The sequence below is a fragment of the Dermacentor silvarum genome, chromosome 5 (assembly GCF_013339745.2).
Source record: "Dermacentor silvarum isolate Dsil-2018 chromosome 5, BIME_Dsil_1.4, whole genome shotgun sequence".
Lineage (NCBI taxonomy): Eukaryota > Metazoa > Arthropoda > Arachnida > Ixodida > Ixodidae > Dermacentor > Dermacentor silvarum.
The window spans coordinates 31,989,099-32,014,737 of NC_051158.1; the positions used below are offsets into that span (position 1 = coordinate 31,989,099).

Below are 25,639 nucleotides of genomic sequence, written 5' to 3' on the forward strand. Positions count from 1 at the left end.
CGTCAGGAAAATCGTAAAGTACGATTTAAGGACAACCTACAGACTTGATAGCGTTGGATTGTAATTTGAACATACAAGAAAACATAACCCTGTTACGAGAAACTCAAACACAAACCCCTTTTTTTCCAGCATTTCTACCATACCAACAGCGGCGCGCCCGGGTAGGTTACTTACAAAAACACCATCCAGATGGCACTCGCCTCCTCGGCAGCGTAAAACGGCAGCAGCGCGCAGCGGCGAAGGTGGAGAAAACAGGCCAGCGCTGCACACGCAGCACAGTCACAGCGTAAGCTGGTGGACCGAGCGGCTTAAGAGTAGCAATTTCGGCACCACGCAGAACAGGGTCTTCGCGGCAAAGTCTCTTCGCCTCGTTTTGACGAGAGCCATCTCAACTGTCCGCCCAGCGTCGACGGCAAGCTGCGGCCTGTAATGCTCTCTGCACAGCAGTCTGCTGAGCCCGATGATGCTTGGTTGTAGCCGCGCACGTAGCTCTACGATTCGCTTCTTCAGCAGTGGTTCGTACCTTGCGAGGAGACGCCATAACATGTACCGAAGAGGTACCGAGAATACGTGGCGCACATCTCACATCGGGATCGCGTGTATTGCGCGCCTCGTCTGAATGGCATCTCGTCGTCTGCGCCTGCGCATGCGGCTTTTGCAGGCGCCTTAACTAGATGGTGCCACCATACCGGTGGAGGCTCGGGTCGTCTGCGCGTGCGCGACTGCCTAGGGCGCGTTTATAGGGCCTTTTTCAGACGTGCTTGCGTGGCTCAGTAGTAAAGTATCCGACTCCCACGCAGCGGGCCTGGGTTAGGTCCCGGCCGAGACCGGATACATTTTTTCGCATTTCGGGCGATAGCGGTTAAGCGGCGGCGGCGGACAACAACGCGATCCGAAACGACTATTCGAATGAGCCCATAACAGCTTACACTGTAAAATCGGGTAGCTTGCACTAGTGGCGCAAGGCTAAAAACACAGTGGAGCTAATCGGTTTCTAGCTGGTACTGGCTATACGAAGTGATGCTAAGTTATATGAAGTAATGCCAAGTGATGTTAAGTTATACGAAGTGTATAAGCATTACCTCGTGGTCCGTGGCATCGGGGAATGCCTCGCGAAGCACTTGCAGTCCGAGCACACGTAGGGGAAGTGGGGTGAAAGCTATGCAAAGTGTATCGGCGGCGCGCAGCAGACGACACGCCTGGATGACGTCACGGCACATGCGCGAAAGCGCGCAGCTGGTGGGAGCTCGGCCGAGCAGCCCCCAGAGGCGCCTGCTGCAGTCACAGACACCGCGAGCGTTCGGCGCTAATGCGGGGAAACGGAGAAGCGCAGATGGCGTCGGCAGCACCTCTACGCGTTGCCTCGTTTGTGCTGCTACAATTTGTTTCTCTCGCTCTCATTTTCTCTTTCTCTCTCTCCAGCACAGCGCTCGACGCGCGCACACTCTCTCGCTTTCATTTTCTTTTATTGCGATAGCAATTATATGGACACTTCAACCGGATTTCTGCCGTCGGCGTCGCCGTCGCCGTCGCCGTCGTCGTCGCCGTCGCCGTCGCCGTCGCCGTGAGGTTCCGTATAGATAAAATCTTCACCGCGCGCCGTATGCCCGAGCGCAAGCGTGCTGCGACGCACGCTATCACGGAGAGCGAACGCACTCAATCCCCCACGCGCACGCAACGAAGCGGGAAGCCAGCGCCGGAGGGAGCCGGGGGGGGGGGGGGCGCTTCTGCTGTGCCAACAACCGCGCTCGTCGCTCGGCCGCACGGTCTCTTATCTCTCCCGCGCGCAAGCAAGGAAGCGGGAAGCCAGCGCCGGAGGAAGCGGGGGGGGGGGGGGGGGGCGCACTTTTCTTCTGCCAACAACCGCGCTCGTCGCTCGCCGCACCGTCTCTTATCTCCACACGGCTCTGACCTTTATGAGCCGTGCATTCGCGGCTCAGTTCCTGTTGAAGCGATAGACCGCACGTACCTTCGCCCGCAGCGGCGTATGCTTGCTGCCAGCGTTTTGACCGTCGTTGTCTGCAGTCATTCAGTGTGATCTCTTCATGTTTGTTTGTGCGCGCTCACACCACGCTTGTTCATTCAGTTAGTAATAGTCGGGTCACATTTTCCAACGCACGCTACACATGTAATGCGGCCCGGATCGGCAGTGCAGCGCTACAGGTGTGCCCCTCGCACGCGCGCTGCCCACGGGAAGCGCTTCTCATCAACACCACCGTTTCACACGCGCCTTCTCGTGGTCATCGAGTCTCTCTTCATGTCGGTCTACTTACGCCGCAGCACACTTGCTTACTTAATCAGCTCATGTTTACTACAATTCATATTGTTACCAAAGCCGCTCACCTTACTTCGTATGACATTGCTGTGTTGCTATCGCATTCATTGCTTCGCCCTTAGGGCGAAACTGTGACATTTTTTTTCTCCCTCCCGAGCATAGCGCGCGACGCTCCGCGAGGTGGTTGCTAGGCAACGCAGTGGCAGGCGGCAGACATTACGGCCGGCTTCAACAGCTCCGCTGTTAAAAAAAGCTGCAGTTGCCGGGAAACCTGACAAGCATTCAGAGATTTTGAATGCTATCGCGTTCCACTCTTAAAGGCGAAGCTGAAGCGCCCTCCAATTTTTGTGGTTGTGATTTTTTCCTTACGACCAGGCCTATTTCCGTTTGTTTAAGAAGTACAGCACACAAAAATAAAACATAATCGTTGTCACGTTGTTGCTGTATGTGTTTAACCAATCACGGACGAACGAGTGGTGACGTCGACCATGCTTCCGGTGAACGCCACTGGGCGATTATGCGGTCGGCAGTGATGAAGTCATTTGTTTGCGTGAATTAAAAAAAATCATATTTTAAAATTGGTGCTTTGCTCTACGCTAGAGGCAGCTCCAACCATCAAACTACGCAACCTGCAACAAAAAGGACTGTGGCTTGAAAAGTCTTAGAGGGTCCCTTTAGGCGAAGAAATGCAACCACGAAAACGGGAGGGAGCGCCAAAGTTAATTGCCGGAAAACAGGAGAAAGAGTGAAATAAAGCATTTGGTTTATAAAGGAATGATGCGGGGGGGGGGGGGGTGGCCCCGGGGGGTTCAAGGCGTGTATTTATGTGCGTTGAAAAGTCTTAGAGGGTCCCTTTAGGCGAAGAAATGCAACCACGAAAACGGGAGGGAGCGCCAAAGTTAATTGCCGGAAAACAGGAGAAAGAGTGAAATAAAGCAATTTGGTTTATAAAGGAATGATGCGGGGGGGGGGGGCGGGGTTCAAGGCGTGTATTTATTGCAGTGAGGTTATTTAGGTAGCGCTTGTTGTTTCGTTGTGTAATTCTGTGGAGAAAAGTGCCAGTGGTCGGAGCATCTGTAGCGGTAATAAGATGGACATATGTATATGCTGACTTGATAAATGAGGGCTGTTTTGGCTTGAGAAATGTCTGATGGTGACGTCGTTTCCTAGAAATGAAATTGTTAGCAGTATACCTCGGGAAAAAACTGCTTATGTAGTAGATGTAGATGCGTATTCACGGAAAGCTTTTCTCGCTATATAGCCAGTTACACTTAGTGCTTGCACTCGCTTATATCATCTTGTCTGATGCCTCTTTTGTGTCCTATTTCTAATGACAAACGAAAAACAAAACATGCAATTATCAATTATACTTAGCGGTTGAATATTTCGCGATGCCCCTTGTCTGAAGCGTCTTGTGTGTCATATGTGCTACCGAGATACAAAACCAGGTAAACATTTACTTCCCATAGCAAGCTACACTCCGTGCTTGCACTGGTTCAGGTTACCTCGCCCTGAAGCTCCTCGAATGTTTTATGCCTAGTCTTGTAAGAAACCAAGAAAATAAAGAATTAAGGCGATAAAAGACGTTAGACTGTGTACAAAACTATGCGAGGCAAAAACCGTTCGTTCTCACAGTTCACGCTTCATGCGCCGTAATACCACCACTGCTGCAAACGCAGAATATTCACCAAGGCGCATAGCGACTGCAGCTGGCTGGTGCAGGTTCATCAACCTGTACCTGAAGGGTCTATTGACGAGCAAGAGTACGCATGTCAGCTACATCACGTGCAAGAAACAACTAAACTCTTTCTTTTATTACTAAATTCACAGTCCCAGTTGTGTGCCGAAGAGCTCTTCTTAAAGTTCAAATTATTTTCATCACTCGTAACTCCCTGACCCATACAGACAGAAGTTAGATCGAGAGGTATGAAGCTTCCAACCTCACCGACGTGATCCCCCGACGCAGCTTCGTAAATTCCTTCGCGGTCGTTGTTGTTCGTCCATGGTATAGGCAGGATAAACGCCGTATTTCCACAGAAGCGAGCCGATTCCGTAATCCGAGTCGATGATTTTTTCGATAGATCGCAAGCGCTCGGCTCCTTTGAACTTGTTTCCCGAGCAAGCCGCATCGATCGTTCGCAGAATTGGCGATGTTTTTCTGTGGTGTAAGCCGCGCATATCTCGGAATTTCGAGAAGAGGTAACACTAATACATGGGTTCTTTGGCATGCACAGAATGTTGCTATTCGTCGTGTTTACATTGACGTAAGACAAACGCGAGATTTGAAGTAATTTTCGTCTATAAGGAAAATAAAACAAATTATGTTTCGGCTTGGTGGCGTTCACTTCTTCAATCGTCATCTGACCCAATTTGATAATTATTCTTGCCTCGACGAGACCCGGCATTTACCGTCGTTTTGTTTTTGGGTGGTCTCTACTGGAATGCTCATTCCGGATCCGTATTTCTGGCCGAAGACGATGAAAGCGAACAGAAAGTTGTCATTTCCCGCTGCTTATCAAAACGGAACGCTTAGTCAATGCTAACGATCAATGTTGCTTCATGCTTTCTTAATGCGATTAGCATTCCTTAGAGTACTTCGAGTACTTTTCGGGGGCTGACTGTCTACGTCTCTAACCGCTTTCCCGCCAACCTGAATCACTGGTTAGTCTATGGTCGAATGTACAGCGCATCGGGCAGCTGGGCCGAGAGAAAAATGTTCGAAACCAACCGACGGACCAACTTGGGTCACTGGGTTTGTAGTCCTGCGCATGCGCCGCTCTTCAATGAACCTTTTTGACGCCAAGTTGGTTAATGGGAATGTGCCACTGCCTTATTGCCACTGTCCAATGCAAGAAAGTGAGAGAAGCTTAAAGGAGAATTGCACCACTAATGCAATGACTGTAAACATCGTGTAAAAATTTCCGGTGCTCTGTCGAATGGAACCTACCCACCGCGCGGAATTTGTGGTGCCCCAGCTATAGATGGCGCCACCGCAGAATCGTGAAAGAGAATTCCGGCTGCAGTTTAGGGTCGATATTCATCGTGAGACCTTAAAAAATGCATTTAGGCACTTGCGAAACTTATTTTCTCATTCTCCGGAAGTGTACCCCGAAGTATTACGTGCGCAGAGTTTCAGCCTTGTCGGCCAGACATAAGGTGGAAGTTTCAAGCGCAATAAAGCATATAGAAAAACAAGTGCACATACTTATAGACGCTCGATGTGTGTTCACTCGCTTTGTCCGTGTGCTCTAGGTTGCGCTTTAATGGTTTTAAAGTGGAATTAAATTTTTTTTACTTAATACAATGTAGATTTTAAAATTTATTTAGCATGACAGTTCTGCTCACTTACGACTATATTCAAATATGTTGAACATAGTCATAAGTCATATATAGTCATGTAGTCATTGCGTCATGTTCAGTTGGGGCTGCTTGCTTTTAGAAAGCTGCCCACCCCCCTTTTTTTTTTTTTTGGTCAGAAAGAGTGTGGTCACTCCGGCGCTTCACAACACGTGTTTTACAGTCTTGCGCGCTGCAATCACGAGTGCATAGGTTTAAGGAAACTCTAAGATGTTGGTGCTTATCTGTGCATTGTATGACAGCATCCGTCATCTAACAAGCTTTCATCTTCGGTACTCCACTAACCGAAGATGACACCAAAACTGCTGGTCATTTGGTTGTGGTGTCGTTTGTCCGTTGTATGAGCAAGTAGTCAAAGTCTCCGCTCAAAATAACAGTGGTTGGCAACTACTTTCTTTTGAAAAAAGAAAGAGGCATTTGTGTTTATTAACAGCAATGGCAAGGAACATACATGGATCTAGGATGGTTGTTAAATGAACTGGCAGTAAGCAGTTTTGGTGCGGCATTTTGGGGCATAGGGGCATGTTCAGAGGACGTAGGTCTTGGTGCGCTCGGCCACGTAACCAGGGCGGCTGTGGTGGACGTAGGTGCGGGATCCGGTCAGCACTGGGGCGTGGTGGTAGTCGGTCTGCTGGTAGGGCAGGCTGCTCGGGAGGAAAAAGGACGAGATTGACAAGCCGCATCAAATCGCACAAGAAGAAGCACGAAAGTGATTTGAGGCTCGCTAAGGTCATCTGAGACATGCGTTCGGTGGATGTGGCACTGTGATCGCATCGACAATATCGATGCCAGAAGTTTATAACCTTCGTTATTCTGGCCGTCGTTGTCGTCAGGCATATCGTAGTAAAGGAATTATCAAATAAGAAAAGAACATACGGGACACATGACTGGCGCCACATTCTGCGATCCCATATCATCTTATGGGATCGCACATTCAATATGATGAGATCGGTTGATTTGATGTGCATGTAATGCATTTATTTAAAAGGTTCTCCTTGTGGTCAGTGTATAGGGACTCAGCGAATACTGATTAACTAACCACCTGTTAACCAATTACATAAATTATTTTGACTAGTAGTATGTCTGATAAACGTTTGAAGGCACTGCCTTTTATTGTCATCGAACAAATAACGGCTGCATGTTAGCTTGAGCAAAGGAAAACGCATGCAAATAGCTTTGTTCCAACCAGCTTACGTACTTCACCGTGTCAAGTTGTAAAAACAAAAAGAATTCTGGCCCACTAGTAATGCTTCGCGCTAAGAGGTGGGATTATTTCACCAAAACCGCATGCAATTAGCGTCTTGCATCGAGTTAGGGCAACAGAGGGCTTCTACGAAACATATTTTTGCACACTTTCTCGACAGACAAAAACATATCCAGAACTCCAAGTACTTGGTAAGGTACACCCTGCCCTGTATGGGGATACCTGTCCTTGGTTTCGGGGTGCGGCCAACTCTTGCCCACGCAATATGGACGTGTAAGCTACGCCTTACGAATTCCGATTCGCGCCTTACTGCGCAATGCCAGGTAACAGGCAGTGTGAGGTTTGGCTTGCCAGCGAAGATCTAGAGAGCCAGAGAGCTCTTCTCGATCAACCCCAGTGAGCCGCAGAGACCAGTGTAGCCCTGAACCCACCCACCGCCCAAAACCCCTAATAGAAATATAGTATATACTAGTAATAATACTCTCTATGTCGTATATAGTTGATAATACGCTGTGAAAGAACCTCGACACAAAGCGAGGGGGCACATATTACGCCTGCTCACCCGGTCAGTGGGTCGTGGTGGACGACGGTTGATTTTGGCTGAACTACCTTGTTCTGCTCGACGGCGTATCCATACTCGTGATGTGGCACGTGCACCAATTCCTTGTGCTCAGCCACCACGGGAGCTCTGACCGCGGCCTGGTACACCACGGGCTGGTGGACCACGGGCACGGTAGCAGGGACACCGTACGTGAAGACGGCACCGCAGTGGGCTCCGGCCACCAAAAGGCAGGCAATGACCAGGGTCTGGGATGTGAAGAGGAATAGATGTATGGTGTGGGGAAGCTCGTAAAAAGGAAAAACAACAACAAGAACAACAACTTGCGCCCAAGCCTAAGTCGCCTGCGTAAGATTTACTCAGTAAAAATTCCTGCACCTTTATGGGTGCTAGTGTATCCCATGCCTTACACCCTTACTCTTAGGGCTATAAAAAGTGAGCTCAAACTATTGCTTTGAGGAGAGACGCCGGGGTTGAACACTGTAATGATTCTGACCACCCAGTGCACACCTAAATATCTTACATGATAGTTTGACAGAAGTAGCTATTGAACTTTATTTCATGCAGCTTTCGTGTCCTCGGTCGCAGCTATCATCATGGTTACCTGAGAGAAAAAGTTGCAAAAAAAAAAAAGAAAGAAAACGTAGTTGGTACCCATCCGTGAATCGATGATTCACCTTTATCGTGATGGTGTTAGCCATATGGGCGGACAAACCAGCACCGTTAACGGTGCAAAATGTTTTACTGTTGTATAACAAGTAGTGGCACAGGGAGTCACAATAAACTGCGTTGAAATAGGGTAATAGTATGAGACCTTCATTTTCTATTTAAGCGATCACAGAAGAGAACGCTACGCACAAGACACGTATAGGCGACTTATGAACTATAAGAAAGGGAGGCACATCGATGCATACTTACAAAGTTGTTCATGATGTATCACGAGTGAGTTAGCCCCAAGGGAACAGCTGAGTCTGACGGTTTTAAAGACGACTGTGTCTGGTGCTGGCGGGACGGGCTGCTTTTATGCCCAAAGATCGTCCCCCGCTATCCTGTAGTCTTTTATGTTTTTTTTCAACAGGTTCAAGTGGTGCAGCAGCAAATGTGCCGCGAGAAGCGACTGGTGAGCCCCCTAGTAAACAGCTTAGTATTTCGCCTGCACTGCACACCTAGAATGATTTGAAACGCGAGATAAACTATGCACGCATGAACTTTCCACCCGTGCTTCGTTCCAAACGATTCGAAGATTTTAACAGCTTTTTTTGATTTTCATCGTACGGAAGGTTTTTTTTTCTCTCCTCTGCTAAACACTCTCCTTGTGCCGTTCTCAGCGAGAACCCAGATTCGAGGATATGATTCTGACAGTGAACCGCTAGTCATACTCGAGACAAGAGAAAGTTTAACGATGAACGGTTTGCTGCAGTAACATTGAGCGAGGCGTGTTGACTCTAGGTAATTAGCCATTCTGGTTTCGTTTCACGAGGGTGACACATCTCTCTCAACCAGGCGCGCTGCACGTAGACATAGTTACCAAACAGGTGTGCGTGTCTGCTTGCGTGTTTGCGTGTGTGCGTGCTTCATTATGAGTGTGTGTTTACGTGTGTGAAAGTAAGCGTTCGTGCGCCCGTGTTTGCGTGGACTATATCGAGGCGATTGGCCCGTTTACATCTGCACTTGTCAGATTGTACGTTGTGTAACGCAAAGTGCAAGCTTACTTTGGGGGGCTTATACAGGCCTAGAATTTGAGGCCTCTTATGTACATGGATGCTCGAAGAACATTCACGCCGTCATCGTTAGCACCGTCAGGCTGTCCTGATATCGACGGCGCACAAAGCTCACACGTTAGGAGGCCTCCACAGAGGCACATTCTGTCTGGGTGCAAAACCGATGAAGCCAAGTGGACGAATTGTAACGCTCCAGTCAATCGGTCCCGCCGGAGCCGGGGCATTGATCTGGATTTTCCTGCTAGTATCGACGTTATGGGCGCGCACAAGTCCCTGATGAGTAGCTGTGTTGAAGTGATGAGTAACCGTGCTGAAGTCAAGAGTTTGTGACGGTAAACCGCCTGGTCGGCAGGCTGTTTTGTAAGTAATTGAAATTGGAGGCTGACCACACACAAGAAGTTAAATATATTGTAAGCATTTATGCAGACTTCATCTTCATCTGTACAAAACCATCGTCAATCATCGGCTCGTGTTCGTTTTGTGTCGGCGCCATCTTTCCCTCTTGGAATAAAGCATCGTTTCGACCGTGGTGTTTCAAGTGGTGGAGGTGTTAAGATCACGGTGTTAGGTGTTAAGATCGCGCCGCCGTCGGATCACCTATCTTCTTCCACCGTGGTTAAGATCTCCCACCACCATTACCACCATGGAGGAAGGAAACCCCAGGAGAGGCCCTGGCCAGCACAATCGTATTGGAGAAGGTGTGGCGGAAGTCACGTGCCGTTTCTCGCAAAGGAGCACTGGGACGGGTAGCCCAAATGTCAACGTTGCCATGGCAACCGAGCTCCTGAAGCTTTCGCTGCTGCTCGCGGTCTCTGAAAAGTGAGATACGATTTTCCGCCGGTGTCTTTCCCGCAGCACCTTTTGTTTGCGAGAAAAGCTGACTTTGGAGTGTGGTGTGTAAGCTTGAAAGTTGTGTTTTGGGTCTGTGAGTGTGAGTGTCGGCCAGCAACAGATACACTCAAGCAATCACGGCGCGAATCTTCGTTGTCTTCTTCAATGTACCACGGAAAAACACAGGAGCGCGTCTTCTTCACTAAACCTGCTACAGAAGTTATGTAGGCTTTGTTTTGACGCGCGTCAGGAGCACACACTTCCGGCGGCTCGTAACAATGCAAGTTCAAAGTACGCGCCCATCTACTTCGGCGAGCTGCAGAACCCCTGATTGGAGGCGCAAAGAGAGGTGGCACACCAACATGGCTGCACTTCCGGCTTCAAAAAAGTGACGTCAGGGCCTCTCCTGTTTTGTTTCCTTCCTCCATGATTACCACCATCATCGGAGCACACCACATCACCTTGTCAAATTGACCGTGCGGAGGACGCCTCGTCTCTTACACCGATTTCCTCCTTGACTCCATCAAACCGTTCAAAAACAAAAAACAAACAAACAAACAAACAAACAAACAAACATGCGCAGATGCTTACAAAACAAACGCCCAAGCGCAGCTCTGAAGCATTTATGTAAAGAGCACATGGGCAGACTTTCTCATTTTTAAAGTCACAATTAGCTTGTATGCGCGGTTCTAATCATGGCTGAAACCGAAAAATAACAGTTCAGTTATTTTTACGTTAATCAAAATTTCTGAGGATTGGGTCACCTCGCGGTAACCAGAACAATACTCCACTCAAACCGAAATAAATCGGGGCCAGGGGAACTCTGAACCTGTAACCAGAACAATGGTAACCCGATCTTCAAAAAGGCGAATCAAGACAAATCAATTGTCTAGTGTTGCGCACTAACCGCAACTGAAAACAAGTCGTTCTGCCAAGTTGAGTCCCTGGTTAAAATTACTACTGCGTTTTTCAATGATAAATATGCGCGCAGAGCGAAACATTAAGAAGCAGTCGATACATCCTTACATTTAGACGGCTTGTTCAGGTCTCTTGATGTCCGCACAGCATACCTCTCGTTGACGGCAGCCAAGGACCTCTCAAAAAGCTTAAGCTCATCGTCTGACTTCAGGTAGCCATGGGTGTAGCCGTCTTCATGATGATGTAACCCTTGGAGGTACTTTTCGATCACCTTCTGTCGGTCAGGAGGCTCGCTCATCGTTGCATTCCGCGCTTTCACAAGCGAAACAAAACAACGCACGCCGCGAATATGATACGCGCGCCAACTTCTCGCTCACGTGCAATGAGCTGATCCCAACTGAGGCGTCGCACACCGACCGCGCCGCCAAACAAGAGAAAAAAAAAAGAAAATGGTGATACGTCATCGAGGTGAGGCCTCGTCCCTAGACGGATTTGTTGTGAAAACTCGCACCCGAGGAGCCCGGTTGTCGCATGACGCGTTTCTCAGCGTTCGCACGCGCACCCGCGCGCCGTGCATTTCGGAGGCCACGCGCAGGCTTCGCGGCGGCGCCACTAGAGGGCACGGGGTGTTCTTGGGGAAGCGTGATACAGAAGTCCCGCTGCAGTACACGCCTCATACACAACTCCATTCTATGGTGGCAATACGCTGTGTAGCTAAATTGATTCATTGCTAACGCATTACCGTCGACAGCAATCGTGAGATGGGTCCTGCTCCAATTTTTTAAGTGAGTCAAATCCACCTAAACACTAATTTAGAACAACGCGAAACTTTGTTATCGGACCAAACTGCAAAGGTGTCCAGTCAATTATATGATATGCGCTTTAGAAGTCAGCTGGGGTAAGGTTGCAACAATAAGTGCTGAAAATTATGCAGCAAATTTGACCAATGTTGAAATGTAAACTTAGCATTTGGCTCTTTTGGAATTGAAGCACTGGAATTGATGCGTTTTTGGCGATAACTTTGTTGAACATGACTGAAAAAAAAATGTCACAGTTTCGCCCTAAGGGCGAAGCAATGAATGCGATAGCAACACAGCAATGTCATACGAAGTAAGGTGAGCGGCTTTGGTAGCAATATGAATTGTAGTAAACATGAGCTGATTAAGTAAGCAGGTGTGCTGCAGCGTAAGTAGACCGACATGAAGAGAGACTCGATGACCACGAGAAGGCGCGTGTGAAACGGTGGTGTTGATGAGAAGCGCTTCCCGTGCGAAGGGACACACCTGTAGCGCTACACTGCCGATCCGGGCAGCATTACATGTGTAGCGTGCGTTGGAAAATGTGGCCCGACTATTACTAACTGAATGAACAAGCGTGGTGTGAGCGCGCACAAACAAACATGAATACATCACACTGAATGACTGCAGACAACGACTGTCAAAACGCTGGCAGCAAGCGCATATATACGCCCCAGCAGCCCCTTCAACAGAAACTCGCGGCGAACGCATAGAGCATAAAGGTCAGAACCGTGTGGAGATAAGAGACGGTGCGGCGAGCGACGATGATGATAAGTGGTTCTTGAGGGAAAAGGGAAAGGTTGGCGCTATCTTCTGCAGCCCTTGAGGGAGCACGGCTCAGCGACGAGCGCGGTTGTTGGCAGAGGAAAAGTGCGCCGCCGCCCCCCCCCCCCCGCTCCCTCCGGCGCTGGCTTCCCGCTTCCTTGCTGGCGCGTGGGAGATTGAGTGCGTTCGCTCTCCGTGATAGCGCGCGTCCCAGCACGCTTCCGCTCGGGCATACGGCGCGCGGTGAAGATTTTATCTATAGGGAACCTCACGGCGACGGCGACGACGACGGCGACGGGGACGGCGACGCCGACGGCAGAAATCCGGTTGAAGTGTCCATATAATTGCTATCGCAATAAAATGAGTACGTGCGATTTCAGTATCCATTAGAACATTGGCAATTAGTGGCATTGCTATGCTTCATAAACACTGGGAATTATGTATACAGAGAGCAGGTTTGTCTTGTTGTAAGTATAAGCAGACTTCGTATTCTATCGAGATTTGTCTCTCGAGCATGACGGAAGGCCGTGACTAATTGGCCACGCAACTTGCAATGAGACTGCTATGCTGGCTCAGTCACATTGTTCGGAATTCGCTCTCCTATTGGCTGGGTGGATTTCGCTCATTTTGATTCGTACACCGGCAGGATCTGCCTGGTTTTTTAATCAACAGAGTTGCTGCGCCCTCCGCGCATTTGCGTTATTTGCCTCATTTCGTTGTGACACTTTTCTAAATGAAAGTTGCCTAGTTTTTCTTTTAACTACAGCTCTATCTTGCATAGCCTTGGTTTTGTGAATTTGTCTCATTTCGAAAAGAAAATGCAGCAGATCCAACGAGTTGAAATTTATATACAGCGAACCTTTGTGTGAGTACATAAAGAGTCGAAACACGAGTTTGTGTTTATTGAATGTCTGCAGAAAGTGACACGGAAGGCTTTAGTCAGACATTGTAGAGAGGCTAATGCAATGCCGCTGCCGCGGGTGTGCGAAGGCGAGCTTTCTGGTTCTTTCCTCCGCACGGCCGGCGCCGCCGCAGTGATGATGATGTTTTATTGGCATCCCCTTTGAAACGGGGCAGTGACAAGTCATCCCCTTGCCTACTCAGGTATGTTATAAATGATTTTCATTCTAGCATTTTTGTATGCATCTATTTAACCTTTTTTTTCTCTTCCACAAAACTTATCTATCTACCTTTTGCCGCTACCTATATCTGTAACGGATAGGGTCGCATCAATCTCTTGCCTGATTTTTTCCACCAATACTCTCTTGCTTATCTCGTATGCTGACTGGTTGATGCTTCCGTCCACTTTAAATTCAAGCGCTTTTGGAAGGTATACGTTACCTACGGGTCTCACTGGGTGTATCGTTTGGCATTCCATTAGGATGTGCTTAGTGGTCTCCGAATTTTTGCTGCAGCCTACACATGCCTTCTTTGTTGCGAATATTTCCTCCGGTATGTTCATGTCCTTAGGTAACCAATTCGAGCCTCAAATAGAAAGACACTTCCCTTAGTGTTATCGTACAGATTTTCCTTTCTAATTTCTTTCTTCTCATTCTTGTACATCTCCATGGCCCTTTTTGTTTACATTCTTTGCATCCGATTGACTGTCTCTGTTTCTCTCACTTTCTTTTTGATTATTTCTGGTTGTCTATTTACACTTTCAAATACCCTGTACTTGGTTGCCAACTTTCTTGACCTCTTTCTTCATTCTGTGTCCACGCTTTTCATGCAGATATTTGTGCACTTTAGTCACCCATTAATTTTGATCCATGTTGCTGAGTCTTTGTTCAAAAATAATTTTGCCCTGCGCTTCTCTGGCTTCAAGCGAGGCCCAACCCATGTCACCCTGCACTGCCTCATTTGTGATTTTGCCATAGGCTTCCAAAGCCAGCCGGCTTAGCGATCTTTGGTTAACTTCCAACCCCGACAAGATATCCGATTTGAAGACAGAATGGCATTTGCAAACGTTAGCGCTGGCATCATTCTTCCTTTTCAGATTCCGCGCACCACTCATATTTATTGTGGCCCCAAAGTGCTCTGTTTCATTATTGCTTCATTACGCTTTCCCTTAATTTTCATATTGTCTTGGTGGGTGCTTGAGTAAGTCTTTCCTTCGTTTCTGCATACGCCGAGTTATTTATATTGCTTGACTACAGGTATGACTCGCTGTTGAATTGACATCACGTAATTACTCGCCTCTTCATTAAAGATTCATTCCCGATTTCTCTGTGCTAAACTTAAGGCCTAGATTTGTCACTGCGTTGCCACACATATTCTAAAATGTCTCTAAATCTCTTGCATTCTCCGCTAACAGAACTATGTCATCCACATACATCAGTCCAGAGACCTTCTCTTGCACCATTTGTCCATTACGCATGTAGGAGAAATCAAACCCTAATTCACTGTTTTCCAGTCGTCTTTCTATGCCTTTAACATAAAGCGTGGAGATGAATGGAGACAGAGGACATCCTTGCTTCAGTCCTTAGTGAATTTCCACCCCTCATTACATTTTCCGCATTCTCATACAATTTGTACTTGGTTGTCTCTCTATATAGCCCTCAGCAGCACCGCGAAATTGTCATCTATGCCTTCGCGCTCGAGAATATCCCATAAGAATTACCTGTCTCCGTTGTCGTAGGCTCCTTTAAAATCTAGAAATGCTATCCATAAAGGTTTATTCTAAGCTACTGAAATCTCTATGCACTGAATAAGTGCCAACTTAGAGAGTATCCTCTAAGCGTCTGCCTGGTTCAATTGAACCCATTCTGCAGTCCCCCCAGTACATAATTTCTTTTACACCCACTTCGATGGTTCTAATTTTATGGCTTGCATTACCATTCTATATATCCCCGATGGTACCGTAACTGGGCTGCACGAGCTCGTCTTATCCTTATCACCTTTGCCATTGTAGATGAGGCGGATGAATGGATGGATGCTATGAGCGTTCCCTATGAAACGGGGTGATGGGTTGCGCCACCAAGCTACTGCTAATATTTTGCCTGAGACCCTACCTATATTTAAAAAAAGGGAGGGAAAAACGTTGTCTCGGATTCGCGGAGGCTAGCGCCATCTGGTGGTGGTGCAAGGAAGACAGCGGCGCGCGCCGCGCGCGTCCTCCGCTGTGATTGGTTGGCCTATTCGTCTAGAGAAAAGCCACGCATCACCCACAGTTGCAAAAACCTGGCGAAGCTCGTAGGGAAAAGCTTCGCTTGTAAGTTCTCAGAAGATAAATAATATAATTATGGGGTTTTACGTGCCAGAACCACGATATAATTATGAGGCACGCCGTAGTGGGGGATTCCGGAAATTTCGACCACCTGGGGTTCTTTAACATGCACCTAAATCTAAGTACACGGGTGTGTTCGCATTTCGCCCCCATCGAAATGCGGCCGCCGTGGCCGGGATTCGATCCCGCGACCTCGTGCTCAGCAGCCCAACACAGTTCTCAGAAGATGCGTAATTATGAAACATTTTACTCGCGATAGCAAGGTAAACTCGTATTTGTACGGTTAAGTGTCATCTTGTTTGAAGCCTCTTGTGCGTGCTATGCCTAACCATGCGAGAAAAAAAAATTAAGCCATGAAATACGCTAAGATGTGTACAAAAACTTCAGAGACAACAGCCATCGTTAGCCAAGTGCATGCTACATGTCGCCGCAGTACCGTCTGCATGCGGCTGCCTGTGTACCGCATGCAGTTCACGTTCACTCAAAATGGCGATTGATGAGCAACAGCACGTACATGTACGTCCGCAGCACCATGTGCCTGACAGACCTGAATGCAAGTCCTTTCAGTCGCAGCTTTGCGCGAAGGGACCACATTTTAGTTCAAATTATTTTCACCGACCATAACACCACGGCCCATACAAACAGGTGAAATCGAGTGGGACGAAGCGTCAATACGTGATCCCCCAGTTAAGTCCCTTCCTACTGAAAGTCAGCGACGCCGCCTCATAAATTCCTTCGCAGCCGTCGTTGCGCGTGGTCTATAAGCAGGATAAATACCGCATTTCAGCAGAAGCAAGCTGGTTCCGTAATCCGAGGCGATCCCTTTTCGATAAGTAGCAACCACTCGGCTCCTTTGAAGTGGTTTCTGGAGCACCACGCATCGAATGTTCGTAGAATTTGCCATGTTTTTTTTTTCGAGTGTAAGTCGTGGATCTCTCGGAATTTTCGCAAAGAAAGAGCACTAATACTCTTTTACACGTAGTAAATGTTGCTGTTCTTCTCATTTACATTGACGTAAGATGAACTAGAGATTCGTTGTTATTTTTTTCTATACAAATAATAAAACGATTTCAGCTTGTCGACATTACATTCTTTCAATCGCAATCAGGCTCAAACGGCGATGTGATATTTATTCTTGCATTAATGAGACCAGAGAATTCTCGGGTTTATGTATTTGGGTGGCCTGCACTGGAACCCTTTACTTAAAATCCGTAACTCTCGTCGAGAAAAATGCGAGGAATCACTCTCGCTCCTTATCGGGAGGCAACGCCCGATAACGACCAAAGCTGCCTTATGTTTTTTTTTTAAAACAAACTCAGTCATCGGCTAAAATTATTTTCGTAGAATATAACATGAAGTTTTACGAGCGGAGAGGTTCGGCCTTGTTGGTGAGACAGGATGAGCAACATTAAAGAGCAATAAAGCACACGGTAAACCAAATGGAGACACATAGTCTTTATACGTGTCCATTTATTTCGTCCATCTTCTCTGCATTATGTATGAACTTGCTCCGCCGTCAAATTTTTTTGCTTAAAACGAAGCAAATTTTCAGAATTTTTGTGGTACTAAAGACTTTGCTCTTGGGTGTGAAAGCTTCAGTGCAATGTGTGTTTCGCTTTTGCCGTCTGCTTTGTCTAAGCACTGGTCGTCCAGAATTTGAGTTATGCTTCACCATCTGGGCCAAGTTTCTATACCACTGACGTTCTGCTTGTTTAGGGCTGTATTCGTGTATGCCTGGGCGTTCAGTTAAGGCTGCTTGCTCTGAGATTCATTCTTTGTCCAGAAACAGAGTGGTGAACTTGACGCTACACATTACTTATTTTGCGTTTTTGTATTCCAGTCACGAGCGCGCAACTTTGGGAGAACCCTAGGATATCGGTGATCGAGTCAGTCAATTGGTGCTTGGCTCGATGTCGTATGACAGCATGAATTACCTTGAGTCTTTAATCTTCGATTCTTCACAAATTAAAAAAGTTGTCGCAGTTTCACCTGAAAGGCGAAGCATCAATTGCGATAGCAAACTTGTAGAGAGCTATACGGAGTAATGATATTAGCTTTATCAGCTGTATAAACTTGGACATGCAGCAGCATCGGCAACACGCAGAACTGTTGTCGACGCCATCGGCGTTTTGCCCGCGTTCGCTCAAAATGCATGCGGCGTTGGTGACTGTTGCCGGAGCCTCTGATATAAATAGGCACTGCGTGCCGCAGCTAAACGTCGCCTCCCTTCCCTCCCCCTCCCCCACGGCCTCTCGCTCGTCGGAAGAAGGCGCGTTTGCTCTACATACATGGTGATTGTGAAGGAGAACAGAGACGCCTATTTCTGCAGCCCTTAAGCGAGCACGGCGCAGAACGCGCGTTTGTTCTCCGCCGTGCGTTCGCTCCCCGTGAAAGACGCGCCCCTCGCGCCCTTTGACTCGCACATACAGCGTTCGGCGACGATTTCTTCTCCAAATGACGTCATACGGAACCTCACGGCGACGGCGACGGCGACGGCAGAAATCTGCTTTTGAGTGTCCATATAATTGCTATCGCAATAATAGTTTATCGAAGCGCTGGTTCCTTACGGTTAGTGTCGTTCTTATGTCGTATGCATGCGCCAGTAGTCAAATTCTTCGCGCCAAATAATAAATACTAGACACTTTTCTTGAGGACGAAACATTTGTATTTATTAACGGCGGCACCCACAAAGCGATACGTATCCAGGATGGTTGGTCAACCAAGTGGCGATATGTAGTTCGGGTTTGGGGATCATGGAAAGTAACATGTTCAGAGGACGTAGGTCTTGGTGCGCTCGGCGACGTAGCCCGGGCGGCTGTGGTGCACGTAGGTGCGGGATCCGGTCAGCACTGGGGCGTGGTGGTAGTCGGTCTGCTGGTAGGGCAGGCTGCTCGGGAAGAAAAGGACGAGATGGTTATGCGCCACACAGCGTCAAACCTTGCCCGAACAACCACGAAAATAACATCGCAGTGGCGATGCTGACTTGAGACGTGAATTCTGCGGATTTTTTCATGTCATCGCATCAGCATTGCTGGTCTCTCAAGTTCAAATAGGGTCGTTATTCGTGCATAAACTGTTTTCTGTCGCGCCATGAAGATGCAGTTCCGAAACGAGAAAATAGTAATCGAATGACACATAACTATCTCCGCATTCAGTAATTGCATATGATAGCATGGCGTCATACATTCTATAAGGTTGCATCGGTTTACTTATTGCGGTTGCAGTGGGTTTCTATAAAAGAGTTTCCATCATCACAGTGGCCTGCATAAGTCTGACGCAGAAAAGCCTGTTTGACTAAGCATTACTTAGATAATGGCATAGATTTTTTTCAGTGGTGATATGGCTTACGAGAATGCCAAGATACTGCCTTTTATCGCCTCCAAACAAATATTAATAGACTGTATGTTGCTGCAGCAGAAGAAAAGGCATGCAACCATTTTTGTTCCAATCATCTTGAGTACGTCACCGTCTAACTTGGTTGGCAGAGTTCGAATTATGCTCCACCAGCAATGTCTTGCGCTGAGAGGTGGGATTAATCCACAAAAGTAGCATATGCGTGACTTCTGACATAGAGTTAGGACAGCTTGGGGCTTCTACGAAACGCTTTTTTCCACAGCTTTGTCCACATCGCATAACTGTGACACTACGTGGCGCCGTAATCACGACAGAAAGGTAGGGTTGATATATACTTAGGCTGCTCACCCGGTCAGTGGGTCGTGGTGGACGACGGTTGACTTCGGCTGGACTACCTTGTTCTGCTCGACGGCGTATCCGTACTCGTGGTGTGGCACGTGCACCAATTCCTTGTGCTCGGCCACCAGGGGAGCTCTGACCGCGGCCTGGTACACCACGGGTTGGTGGACTACGGACACGGTGGCAGGGACACCATACGTGAAGACGGAACCGCAGTGGGCTCCGGCCACCAAAAGGCAGGCGACGACCAGGGTCTGGGATGTGAAATAAGTGAATGGTGTACGGAGCTCGCATATCCAAATAACAGTGCACGGCGTGTAAGCTTAACAAGCCTACGTAAGCACACACATGTTTAATAAGAAGTGGAAGTTGGCTCATTGGAGAGTCAGAATATACTTGTCCGAAATGAGGCAACAACGTGACAGATTTTAATTTTCTATTCAAATTATCAGAAAATAGAACGCCACGCACAGGGTACGAATGTGCGACTTACGGAATATAAGAAAAGGAGCACATCGATGTGTACTTACGAAGGTGTTCATGGTGAATTAGCCCCAAGGGAACTGCCGGTGCTGACAGACTTAGAGACGATTGTGCCTGATGCTGGTGAGACGGGCTACTTTTATACCCAAAGAGGGTCCCTCGCTATCCTGTATTTTTCTTCAGTGGCCCTGCGTGTCGCAGCGGCAAATGAGCCGCGAGAAAGGACCGATAATACCGCTCGTAAACAGCTCTGCATTTCACCTCCACTGCACACCTAAAATAATTTAAAACGCGAGATAAACTACGCGGGCATGGTGTTTCCCGCCAATGTTTTGCTTCGCTTCAAACAATCTGAAGATTTTAACAGCATCTCTTGCTTTTGATAGTACGGGAATGCTTAGTTTTTTTACCACCTCTTGCTTAACGTTTTCCTCGTGCCATCCTCAGCGAGATTCAAGATCCGGTGATGTGATGCCGACAGCGAAGCCTAGTAGTCCCCGAGGCAAGAGAAAGTTGTTTAACGACCAACGGTTTGCTGCAGTAACATTGAGCGAGTCGTGTTGACTCTGGGTGTTTAGCTATTCTGGTTTCGTTTTACGAAGGTGGCTCGCGTCTGCCATCCTCGCGCTGCACGTACACATAGTCACCAAACAGGTGGGCTCGTGTGTGCTTGTATGCGAAAGCGTGTTTACGTTTGTGAAAGTGCGTGTTTTTGTGTGCGTGTGCAGCTGCGAGCTTGTGCGTGCGTATGTGCGTGAGTGAGTGTTCGTGTGTTCGTAGGAAAGAGACAGAAGGCGTGAGATAGTGTGGGTATCTTTGGGTGTGTGGGAATACTTAATGTGGGTGTGTGGGAATACCGAAACTGCCCGACTGCATTGTGTAATTTAATGAATCAGTTTAACTCGGAGGGCTCCCAGTTCTAGAATTTGGCTTTTTTTGCAGCAGCAATTATACCGGATGTCCCAAGTAACTTGTGCCGAAATGTAAAAACATACAAAAAAAAATCCAAGTGCCACATATAGCAGGACAGAACCAAGATAATGTTGTTGGCCGTCGCTTGGAGCAAGTGAGAATAATTTTTTTGTGTATCGCATATTTACATATTTCGTTATTATTAATCATTGAACTGCTGAAACATTATATGCAGAGGAAAAGGGTCAGTGAGAAAATTGCAGACAACAGCATTTTGCAAACAACAATTACAAACAACAGGATGTTGTTGTATATGTACTTGTCTTCTTTTCATGTGCTGTATTTTTGCGCATTGCTGTGGCGCAGTTGTGCCTGTCGACTATTTTGTGCGGCACGACCGTGGGATCACGCCGGACGCTGCGGGCCGGACACTGCGGTTGTGTTGGTCCAATTTGCGCGTGGCGCTTGGTTTCTTGTCGTCTGGCGCTGCTCCCGTGTTCTCGAGCAGACGCTATATGAGCGTCGTGATAGTGGTCTAAATAGGGGAAAATAGCGATTAATTCTGCAACGAGTCTCATTGTGAGAATACCGAATAAATGGTTCAACGAAATCTTCGTCTGCAACGATGCAACAATCAAGAAAAAATTCCCGATCCTGCTTTTTAATAAATGTCTTTTTTTATTTTTGATCCGAGCCTGAAAGAAAGCCCGCGGAATACGAAAGATTTCCGCGCGACTAGCTCACCTGTAGAAGGTGAGAAGGCTTTGAGAGACTCGCAGTGCTTTTGGCTGCAAAAGCGAAGAAGCCACGTGGACGCGCTGTCACGCTCCGCTGTTCCGCCTTCGGGGGAAAACAGGCCAATTTGAATTTGATAAAAATTCGTTTTCAGTGGTCATCCAATTATTATTGTTGAAGTATTGTAGATGAAATGGCCTTCACTAATTCTTGAAATAATGCAATTTCTGTCTTGTGGTTGTTCTGTGGAAGGTAGCGAACCAAAACTGAACTGAAAACGAAAAATAAAAGCCCCGTGATTTTTTTTTCCGGGAACGGGAGCCCAACAATAAGATAACAATTTTTTGTTGTCATGTTACAACAGAAGCGAACAGAGAGAGAGAGAAAAAAATCGGAGCCCTTCCACAATGTGAAGATGGAAGACCAGCGAATCTGTACTTGTTGATAACTATATTGGGGTATGTATGGTTAATTGCTGTATTGATTGAATAAAGAAACATACACACGACTTCGTTGTTGGTATCGCCTTTTATTTTCTCGTAACCATTGCTTTCTGGTCACTGTGTTGCACTGCAATTGGTTACCGATGCTTTCGGGCCCACTCCCGCTTCTGTTCGCGAAGGCGATCCTCACGGGCACGCTGTTGTTCTTCATCGGTCACAGAGCGGCTATCCGACGTTACGGATCCTCCGGACGACACGTGTTCGTCTACAGCGGCTTCCCTTCGCCTTCGCGTCCATTCACGCTGATGCTCATGCCGGGGCTCTTTCCATGCACGTTCTTCTTGATCAGCACGGACTACGCGCGTTCTGGTCAGAGCACGACCAAAGTACAACTGCTGATAACGTCGCTGTAGAGCGATGTCGACGTCACAAGAAAACGAGGCACAGACATTGGTGGGTACACAATGACGTTTGTTTATTCCGCTATCCACTCCCGAGCCAGGGAGCTCATTCGGCGCGCAGCAGACTACCGTGGATTCAATTTTGTCGACGAGACATTTTTCTACACCCCCTGTTGACGCACGCCAATTTGGGCAGAACCTAGCAATAAACACCTCCGCTGTAATAATGGTCTACTGCTTAGGTTAGCCAGCTACCCTGAAGCTTTTCATCCACGCATTGCTTGCACTTGTAGCTCGATTATGCGTTATGCGCTATATCTGGTAATGCTCACGAGCTTAGCCTGATTTTAGAAGAGCCATCACCATCAGAGCTATTTTCAACATGCCACGTCGTGAGGCAGACGTGTTAGTAATATATTTGTTAGTTTTCCCACTGTTTACGGTCGACTGGCCCTCCGATGGTTGATTTTGAATAACATTACACTGTGAAAAGTTTAATTATGAAGAGCCGACTACACCGAAATTGTAGCTGAAAGTAAGCAAGCAAGAAATCAAGTACCGAACCAGAGAACAATGAGATGGCGACTTGATAAGGATGCTCTTTTAATGCTCGTCCACCTGTGAGACACAGTGAATCCCCTCACTCATGGGCGTCTTCTATGAGTGTCACAGTTGTGCTCGTGGGCTGTTCAGCTTCGTTTTTCTGTGTGAAATTGGCCGCTATTGATCACCATGTGAAAATTATTAGCGTCCACTTCACGCATTTCGGAAATCGCTTATGAGTTTTTCCTATGGCGCGGTTGAAGCATTCCATGGGGATCAATAGCATGGATTTTCCGGTTTAAAAAATTAATTAGTCTAATTTGCACAATCATTGATTGATTGTTGGAGTTTAGTGGCGCAAGGGCCAGGTATGGCCAAAGAGCGCCATGACAGTATTAGTTCGCGCCAAGACGATGGTACTGGCTTGTTAGTGGTAGATGAATAGGGAATTATATGAACATTAGATGTGGCATGGCTGTAAAGGGGCCTAAAATCAGTCGCTGTAAAGTGCGTAAAATCTATAAGTAATAAGAATATGCAATGAGTGATTATGTGTACTATGGACATGAACAATGCATTGCGAAAGAATGATACGAGTTACAAATAATTAAAGATACAAGAATTGGCCAGAGGCACAAGTGCCTAAACAGAGCCCTTGAAACACAAGGGCCTGGAGGCATGTGCAGTTAAAAAACTATCGCAGCAACATCCTCTAGAGAGACGATGCACTACGAACTTATTGGGCTAGTAACATGTAGCACAACATCTTTCAAGAAAGCAAGGACTGCGTTGGTGCTGAAAAGTGGTTCTTTACCGAGAAACATAGCGGGATGCAGAGGAACACAATAGCGATATGCGAGAGGAAAATGTTTCTTTCTTTCTCTTTCGGCTTCCCGACACTCCAAGAGGACGTGGAGGACGGTGAGCCTGTCGCCACATCTACCACATGTTGGAGGATCATTTCCATTCAATAGAAAATTGTGAGTACCATATGTGTGTCCTATTCTGAGACGACAGAATAGGACATCAGTACGTCGTGTTTTAGTTGTACAGGGCCAGAAACCTAACTGTGGCTTAATCAAGTGGAGCTTATTAGTTGTTTCAGCGTCCCACAGACGCTGCCAGTGGCCTCGCAGTTTCCTTCGCAAAAAAGGCTTCAGATCTGTGGAGGGAATAGCAGCAGCAGGATTAATAGCTTGTGATGTAGTTGATTTGGCCAACTGGTCTGCGAGCACATTGCCCTCGATGCCTCTATGGCCAGGCACCCAGCATATTATTACATGTCTATGAGATTGGTAAATGTTGCACAAGAGTGAGTAAAGCTCAATAAAAACAGGATTTTTATGCTTTTCTAAAGATGTTAGTGCTTTTACAAGACTTAACGAGTCTGTGAATATTATTGCTTTTTCTAGTTTTAATTTCTTGATATGTTTCACCGCAGACAGTACTGCGTATGCTTCTGCTGTGAAGATACTTGTTACGGGGTTCAATACATCAGATTTAGAAAAGGAGGGGCCAACAGCTGCATAAGATACGCCAGCATGGGACTTGGATGCGTCGGTATAGAATTCCGAGCACGAGTACTTCGATTGAAGTTCGCGGAAATGCATTGCAATTTCGAGCTCGGGAGCGTGCTTTGTGACCTCTACAAAGGATAGATCACATTCTATCACCTGCCACTCCCAGGGCGGTGAAAGCTTAGCTGGAGGCATTAGGCGATGTTCTAGAAGTGGGATATCCATCTCTTCGCTAAGTTCTCTTACACGCAATGAGAAAGGCCGCCTCATAGAGGGTCGATTATAGAAAAGCGTTGCACACTTCAAATCATTAAGGGTTGCAGAACAAGGATGTTCACGATCGGAGTGTACTTTGAGAAAATAGGTGAAGCTGATGTATGTTCTCTGGAAATGGAGTGACCACTCATTGGATTCTACGTATAAACTTTCAACGGGGCTTGTTCTGAATGCGCCAGTGGCCAGGAGGATACCTAGATGGTGGACGGGGTCTAGCATTTTTAGCGCGCTCGGGGCGGCAGAGTGATATACTACGGCACCATAGTCCAATCGTGACCGAATGAGGCTCTTGTGAAGGTTCATTAAACACTTCCTGTCGGTGCCCCAGGATGTGTGAGATAAAATTTTCAGTAAGTTCATTGTTTTTAGGCATTTCGCCTTTAGATGTTTTATGTGGCTAATGAAAGTAAGCTTAGAGTCAAGTATGATGCCTAAAAATTTGTGTTCTTTGTTCACAGGTATTTGTTGTTCATACATTTCGATAGTTGGATCTGCAACAAGACCTTTCTTCCTGGTGAAAAGAACACAAGAACTTTTGTGGGGGTTTACTTTGAACCCGTTTTCCTCTGCCCACTTAGACACTTTGTTGAGCCCCTGCTGTACCTGTCTCTCGCACACTGCGAGGTTACAGGACTTGAAGCCTATCTGTACGTCGTCCACGTAGATGGAATAAAAGATAGCTGGTGGTAAAGAAGCACGAAGCGTGTTCATTTTAACGATAAAGAGTGTGCAACTGAGCACGCCTCCTTGGGGTACACCAGTTTCCTGCACAAAAGGTCGTGATAAAACATTGCCAACTTGAACACGGAATGTGCGATTCAGCAGATAACTCTCAATAACATTTAACATATTACCACGTATACCAAAGTGGGAGAGGTCTCTCAGTATGCCAAACCGCCATGTGGTGTCGTAGGCCTTTTCTATGTCTAAAAATACAGACAAGAAGAACTGTTTGTGAACAAAAGCTTCGCGTATCTGCGCCT

General features: G+C 47.2%; 1 protein-coding gene and 1 long non-coding RNA gene across 2 annotated transcripts in view; both read right to left on the reverse strand.

Moving 5' to 3' along the window:
• The window catches only part of LOC125945584 (uncharacterized), an 88,836-nt gene that overhangs the window by 53,749 nt on the left and 9,448 nt on the right, over nucleotides 1–25,639 (reverse strand). The window lies entirely within an intron of this gene.
• LOC125945586 (uncharacterized) lies at nucleotides 6,149–19,464 on the reverse strand. The gene is made up of 3 exons (XR_007467025.1): nucleotides 19,403–19,464; nucleotides 7,399–7,445; nucleotides 6,149–6,276 (listed from the first exon to the last, which is right to left on the reverse strand). It is a non-coding gene; the product is annotated as an uncharacterized LOC125945586 (long non-coding RNA).